Source organism: Pleuronectes platessa, chromosome 14 (genome assembly GCF_947347685.1).
Source record: "Pleuronectes platessa chromosome 14, fPlePla1.1, whole genome shotgun sequence".
NCBI classification, from domain to species: Eukaryota; Metazoa; Chordata; class Actinopteri; order Pleuronectiformes; family Pleuronectidae; genus Pleuronectes; species Pleuronectes platessa.
Window position 1 is genome coordinate 4,498,943 of NC_070639.1, and position 8,425 is coordinate 4,507,367.

The window sequence follows — 8,425 nt, forward strand, 5'->3', positions numbered from 1 at the left end:
ATGCTATAAAAATAAAGTGAAACATCAAGATTGACAGCTGAGACTGATTCGTGATTGGTTATGTAAGTGTATCGGCGGAACCTTGATACCGTAACTCCAGTCCATGATCACATGCACAGACTCTGGCTACATATGACATAATTGGCAAAAGAGGGCAGCGTTTGCATCTCGGATACTTTGGCTTCATTTCTGGAGTCTACGGTTGAAATTAATCAAGTATTAACATATCAAAATATGAATAATTGAATTCCTTTTAATATACTGTGAATCGGTTTGCCTATAGAGTTACCAATGACATTATAAGAAACAGTATCAATGTGAACACTGCTAATGTTACAGTCTAGTGAACATCACTGCATTTTAAAATATTTGCAGGAACAGTGAGACTTTAAACTGCAGGCACGTTTTTCGAGGATGACTATGCACAGGACATCTGGCCCCGCGTCTTCAAACAGAGCTCAGTACATGAGTGCTGAGCTCTTGGGTCCAGTGGCTGAGGAGTGATGGGTGATAGTTAAACTGTTGGCACGACCGACTGGAGGCCTGGAGCCGTCACTCAGTCAGGAGCCATGTTTCCACTGCAGAGCCAGACACACCTCAATGCTTTTAAGGAAACGTTTTTACCCATCAAAGCATTCATATTTGTCCTGTTTTTGATCTAAATACTTTTTTTACGATAAGTTTAGATAATGTTCCGAGACAGATATTTGTGTCTAATCAGTGGCATTGGCTAATTGATTTACAGAGAAATATCCACAATAACTATTTACCTAACCCATTTAAACAAAGAAACAACTAAATATATCTAATGTTCTCCATTATTCCATAAATAATAATGATATTAATAATGATACATAATGAATACAGGACCCAAGGAGTAATTTTCAGATACACGTCACTAATGACTATAGGACCTGCAGAATTTAGTATTACTGAAAACATCAACATATTTAAAGTAACATTTGATTTTAGGTATGTTTATATATATATATATATATATATATATATATATATATATATATATATACACACACACACACACAGGTATATATGTATATATGTACATACTTACTTTTACTTACTTTAATAACATTTGTATCAATACTTCTCCTGCAAGTGATTATTTTAAGTTTATTTACTCCTATGAAGTTAAACAACAAACAGAGGCAGATTTTTGTGTTGGGATAATTTTCCTTTACTTGATTAATTTCTTTCCATTTAATCCTGCTCATCTGAACATGACTCTATGGACGTGCAACATGCTGGTGTCATAGAAAGTGTCGTGCTGGTGTGGTCATTGTGGTGAAGTGGTGAAGACCCATCACTACCAGATGGCATATATATATATATTTACACTGTGTGCATCTCTGTAAATGATTGAATCACTGCACATAAACTTAATAAGCAAGTATAACTTTAACAGAGTGTAACACCAGGACCCACGGTCCTAATCGTGTCTTCAGTGGTGTTTTATATGCATTTTGGTTCCGGTGTCTTCTGTCAAACCCCACTTGTCCCTGTGTGGAAGAGCGACCAGAGAAAAAGAAGGTCTGCCCCTGAATCAGCAGTCGGCAGCTCGGAGCAGACAGGAGTTTATATTTAGCTTCTAATCACCTAACAAATTCACACTCAGCCCACAGCACAAATACCTCTGGCCCTCTTTATGTATTTCAGGAGTGTGATGAAGTTGTTTCTGGAAGGCCTGACCGCTTCCTCATGGAAAGGTTTTTCTGTGTGTTTTTGATAGTGATACCAGACTGTCAAACTTATGATGCTTCTTTAAAAAGATCAATTCATGCAAACTCAAAAGTTATTTACTAAAAAGAATGCAGAAAGGAATAGGAGTTATTGAACACTCAGTGCCTTGATTTTGTATTTTTAGAGACGTGGTTTTTACTCTCATCTGAGTCCAGTGCCGTGGCAATTGGTTTAGTCCAATTTTCTGGAAACGCTTTCTCCTGCAGGATGCATGATGGTGTCCAAGCTGCTGAAAGTCTGAGATTCAACCACAGATGTGGAGGAAGCGCTAAAATGACACTGTACAAATACAAGTAAAAATGCATTTTAAGTCCAGGTAGATAAATATTAGCTTCAAAATAAGTTTCAATGGAGGATATGGAGGATGGCCTATTTTAAAATGATTAATATTGAATAAATGGATCACAATTACTGTGTAATTAAAGTAACAATGTAATTTTTAAGCTGATAATTAGGATAATTTTACTTTGAATAATGTAACATATATAGACCTAATGATAATAATAAATTATAAAACTAATACTTTGCTATTCATTTTCATTTTTATAATAACTAATCATCTAAATCTGCAACGACCAAGTTACCTTAAAGGGGACATATTATGCCCATCTCACCACACTTGATATGGTTCCTTGGGGTCTTAATGGAATGTCTGTAAAAGATTTTGGTCAAAATACCACAAGGATCATTTAAAACAGCCCCATTAAAACAGCCCTCCTCAGATTGACCTGTTTTGAGTGCCCCCCCCCCCCCCCCCCTCTCACCGCCCCGCCCCCCCTCTCACCAACAACCCACCCCCCCTCTCACCGCCCCGCCCCCGACACACACACGACACACAAGCTACGACTCCGAGAGCATTATTCCTCCACACCGGACCCGAAATGGGATCTCTCCCCCCACCTCCCAGTCCGATGCTTCCCGGCTGGGGTTCCACATGCAATACTGCTGTAAATACGTTCACAAGCAGCCATTCCAGAAAGTGCTGCAAGCTAGCGTTAGCTCGCTGCTGCTAACCGTAGCGGGACACACACACAGGCTGGAGATTTGTCACAGATCGATAATGATCAAGGATGAAAATGAGACATACCCCGCAGACGTGGGGAACCCTGAGCCGGTGAGACGTGTCCGGCTGTCCGGTGTGTGAAGTCAGCGGGAGCACCGCCAGCCGGGCACTGATTGCTATGAGGCTAGCTTACATGTCACTGTCAATTACCGAAACAAAACAACAGCTTTTCTAGTTGAAGACACTCACTGCGACACGAAGCACGCACTGTCAACGCTCCCCTGTCCGTGGGGAGATCAGTAAGGCGGCTGCTGCTAGCCGTAAACAAACACCGACCTGTTCCACCAGAAGCGAGCCGCTGACATGGAGCCAGCAGCCTGACATCCCCTAACGAGCCCCAGCTGAGGAGGGGGCTTTGGCTTGTGATTTACCCCGACCGCAGGCTCTGCTTCTCGGCCAGATCTCCGCTGCTTCCCGGGTGGGCTGCCACATGCAATACTGCTGTAAAAACGTGCACAAGCAGCCATTCCAGAAAGTGCTGCAACTTTAAACACAAACTAACAGCAAGCTAGCGTTAGCTCCCTGCTGCTAAACGTAAACAAACACCGACACGTCCCCCAGAAGTGAGCCGCTGACATGGAGCCAGCAGCCCGCGGACATCAACCAGTGAGCCCGAGCTGAGGAGGGGGCTGTGGCTCTAACTTACCCCGACCGCAGGCTCTGTTTCCTCCGCCTCTCACCCCGCTCCCTGGCTGGTTAGCGTCTCCCCTCGGCTAGCTCTCCAGCTAACACCAGCCGCCTTGAGTTGAGGAGGGTGCTGTGGCTCGTAATTTACCCTGTTCGCCTCCTCCGCCAGATCCCCCCCCCCCCCCCCCCGGGGGCGGAGAGGGGGGGGGGCTATGCCTTGTAGACCAACTGTGACGTCGATTCTGATCGTATTCCCATTCGACGCACTCTAGCATATAGTTTCTGACATAGAGGAACCACAACAAATCGCGGGAGTTGTTTTTTTCCAGAGTTTTTGGGACGGTAGACATGCCAGATACCCAAATTAACGTGTAGAAGCACTACAAAAGTGGAATTTTCATAATATGTCCCCTTTAAGTCATATATTGCAGTGTTTTCATTATAATAGTACAGGCCAGACTGGTACAGGCAAACAAAAACTTCTGACAGGCCAAAAACAATCATTTTATTAAATAACAAAATGAGAAAGTAAAAAAGGAACGGCAACGAAACAACAGCTGGCAAAGTTTACATATCATGATGAACTTTTTCACCAAACAGAGGAAGATGAAGTGCAGCAATGACTCATGCATTTTTGGAAACTTCAGAGATAGGACAGCTTTATTTCATTATTAGATTTTAGAGTGACGTTTTTTGGTTGCTGTGTTTGCATTTCTGAGCAGCTTGTGTTTTTCCGCTCTAAGCACCTCTCTCTATTGTAAATGTAGCAGTAGTAAAAAGTACAATATTTCTCTGTATAAGAGTACTATAGCGGCCTTAAATAAATACCTAGAAATTGCATGGAAATAAAATTGAACTTGAGTAAATGTATTAAGTTGCTTTTCACCACCAGTTTACAGATTTTTATTCAGATTCAGCATGATGTGTCACTTGCACAATACACGTTACAGCCCACACGGAACCTTTCTTTGTTCTTTTTAATTGTTTTTATTTAAAGTTGAATAAAAAGTATCAGGTTTTAGGTTTAAATATGTACTCACATAGAAAGTGAAGTTCTTCTAACTTCAGGAATTAAATCAGTCAGTCACTTTATGTTTCACAACAGTAAACCATTGAGGAAATTACGTGCACTTCAGAAATTAGCAGCAGCTAATAAAATGTATTTCATTAAACATCTTGATTAGCTTTCATAATTTAGTGTCACCAGATATAAAAAGCCCACTGACTGGTTTTTGTTCGAGCATGACTTGATAAAATAATACAAAATCTTTGCTCACTTATATGAAGGAGTTCACACATGCACCATGTGGGTTTTCACACAACAGATGATGTAACGTTGCGGCACATGTACAGTGTGCGGTCAAGGGGGGCAACTTGTTTTGACTGTAAGTGCAGAGAGAGAGGGAGGGTCTGCACAGAGAGAGGGGGGGGGAGAGAGAGAGAGAGAGAGAGTTATGTGAGGAGAGGTCAGCTCTGCGGGGACACCTACAGCTCAGCTGAGGGTATGGACGCAGTGCCCACAATGCACCTGCCTGGGTGTCAGGGTGCATTCATCACAAGGGTGAACCCTGACAAAATCAACTACTTGAAATAAATAAAGGTAGAAAATGTTTCCTCCATCATACCAATAACAAAATCCATTTTATTTATATATCTTTTCTTAATACTATTACAAAGTGCAGGGCCACATAAGAGATAAAGCAGTAAATGACCAATTGATAAAAAATAAAATAAATAAATGAAAATCAAACATTCCCCAAACAACAATAAAACCTCCAGATGTTACTCACATAAAATAAGTATACTGTCCTTTCTACACAACTACAGAATAAACAAAATAGACTTGTATTATCTTACTGACTTAGTAAGATCAATCCACTTGTTGGTTATTAACAATGGTAAATTTATGACACGACACTTGGATATGTTACATGTGCACCCATCTGTCATGGTGCTCAACCAGACGTGTTCTCTTCTGGTGTTTGGTAAATGTCATGTCTCCTCCACGTCACTCACATCACGTCCCTCCTCGCCGCTATCACTCTCTCTGAAGCCTCCCGGGTGCTCATCATCTCCTCTTCCTCATCGCCGTCTCCTCAGTGCTCATCATCTCCTCGTCCTCATCGCCGTCTCCTCAGTGCTCATGATCTCCTCTTCCTCATCTCCGTCTCCTCAGTGCTCATCATCTCCTCGTCCTCATCGCCGTCTCCTCAGTGCTCATCATCTCCTCTTCCTCATCGCCGTCTCCTCAGTGCTCATCATCTCCTCGTCCTCATCGCCGTCTCCTCAGTGCTCATCATCTCCTCGTCCTCATCGCCGTCTCCTCAGTGCTCATCATCTCCTCTTCCTCATCGCCGTCTCCTCAGTGCTCACCATCTCCTCGTCCTCATCGCCGTCTCCTCAGTGCTCATCGTCTCCTCTTCCTCATCGCCGTCTCCTCAGTGCTCATCATCTCCTCGTCCTCATCGCCGTCTCCTCAGGAACAGATGCAGCTTTTAACCTTAAACCTTGAAACAAACATCAATCTGAGAATAGGTCTAAGCACTTTTATATACGACTTTTTTAATTATACAGAGTTTTGAAAGATTTTTCTCATAAAATCAACATTATCATTAGAAAACAATAAATTATCTGTATGAAATTGTTTATATGAAAAAAAATTCATTATCAATATTGATGATGAGATACAATTTGAAGAAGAGGAGGGTCACTGGTGTCATAGTAAGGAGGAGGATCAACCCTGGCTTTCAAGGGTGTGTGTGTGTGTGTGTATGTGTGTGTTCAACTATAATGTGTCAGTCAATGGGTGTTTTGAAAAAAGAAGAGGTTTGAACCACTCACTGCTTCACTATGGCTCTCAACAAATAGGGTCAGGCCATCCTAAATTTGACCTAATCCAAGCCCCCCCACTCCCCTGCACCAGCGCCAAGGTTACACTGTTCTCAGCACAGTTGTTACTCTATTCCTATCCTATGCCAACCTAAGTTTGGACTTAGCTATCACTTCATCATTTTACCCTTTGCAGCAGCATGTGAGCAAAAACATCCAAGAAAAATGAAAGCAAGGACATCAGTGTGTGTGTGTGTGTGCGCGCGCGTGAATCCACACTGTCCCAGCCAAACTCTTCTCCGTCCTTCATCCTGTCCTGCGCCGCGTGTTGACGCACACAACCTGAGAAATGCAGTTGTCATCCATTCCTGCCCTCTTGTCCTCATGCAGCTGTACAGCACATTCACACACACACACGCACACACACACACGAGAGAGAGAGAGAGAGAGAGAGAGAGAGAGAGAGAGAGAGAGAGAGAGAGGGCTCTTCCCTCCCTGTCGCTGTTGTTTTATCATTAAATGGCGACATTAGTACATATCATGTGATTCGAGGAGGATTCATTGCACATTAGAGGCCCTAATCGCCACCTATAGTCTGCCCCGCGGGCCTTGCCCACATGACCCTGCTGAGCGCAGCGCTCTCTTTATGTACCCTGAAAGAGATGGGGATTGAGCCCAAACAAAAAAAAAACACGAGGGTGAAAAAATGTTTTTACACCCGCCCGCTCCCTCGCAGGGGCTACTTGTGTTGGGTGCACCGGGCCGTTTTAGCGCTAGATCAATGGGACAAGTTACTGGAGTCTGGCCAACTCTGACAGATAGCACAGAAAGAAAAAAGCTTGCCTCTTCAAAAAAAAATTGGGGGGTTTTGTCACCGCGTTAGACCCCCCCCCCCCCCCCCCCCCCCCCCCCCCGCCTCCCAAGAGAAAAGGAGTGAGGTGAAACGGGGGGAATGGTTTTCTCCTTAAAGACCTTAAGAAGGTGTGACTTTTCATGCTTTGGTTCTTCTCCCGTGTTGTGGAGAGTGAGGGGGCGAGGCTGAGGGGTGGGCGGGAGCAGGAGGTGGGCAGTGCACAGGCTTATAAGAGGCCGCCTCACTTCAGCCACACGCCACACGCGAGAACCTCCAGTCTGATACGGAAGCTCCATAGAGCAGATCCCGCGGCTCGTGACGGGCGGTCCAGTTAAACAACATCTCTGGTGCTGGTGGTGCTGACAGACCAGTGGCTCAGGGAGACCCTGCCTCAGGGGGTGCACAGCGAGCATGTGGCACCCCCCTTTGGAAGAGAGGGGACAGTGCTCTTTTTCACTCGGTAAACGAAGGCAGATTTAGCCTCGGGTCTGGTCCTACATGTGAAAGGTCTCGATTCATCCCAGGATAAATCGTGGTATCAACAAATCTCAGTTTCAACAAATCCCTTAAATTAACCTTATAGACAAGTATTTGTAATCAAATATGCCACTGTCCGTTACTTTCACCAAATACTGTTAAAATCAAAGCAGCAACAACCACTGTTGCACTGACATGTTCCTTCATTACCATGAACACACAATGCTGTTTAGTTGGACTCAGTCCCACATACACTGTTCTACGGACAGAAATACTCACTAAGGCACCAAACATCTATTCTTGGTCCTACTCTAAAGAGAATCCAACAAATTTGCTTTTTTACCCTCAATCCCTACACAGCCGTCAAGTAAGAAGTGCATAAACAAAGCCACCTAAAGTAAATGTAAAGATGGGGATTAATACTGAGGAAGAGAAACCGGAGGGATCCCTCTTTCAGGTGGTTATCTTTAAAATAAAATGTTATTAAAGATTTACCCTAGGTAGGAAACAATGGGCGTGGCACCGGATGAAGTGAACGACTGATTCTGTTTATTTTCTGCTTAATGATATTTGTAGCAAGAAATAGGAAAACCAAGTCTAAAGTTCAGAATGAATCACAATAATAGTCGAGCAACTGAACCATAAATGTGATCATTGTTTGTCTTATAAATCTCTTTGTTGATGTTTTTACACCCAGTGGCACGTTTTCAAACATTATTTTCTTGCTCTTCATTGTTTTTCTACTTATGTGCCAGTTTAATGTAGAGTATAGAGTTAGATTTAGATTGACCCCAGAGGTTAATTTGTTTTTAACTCCA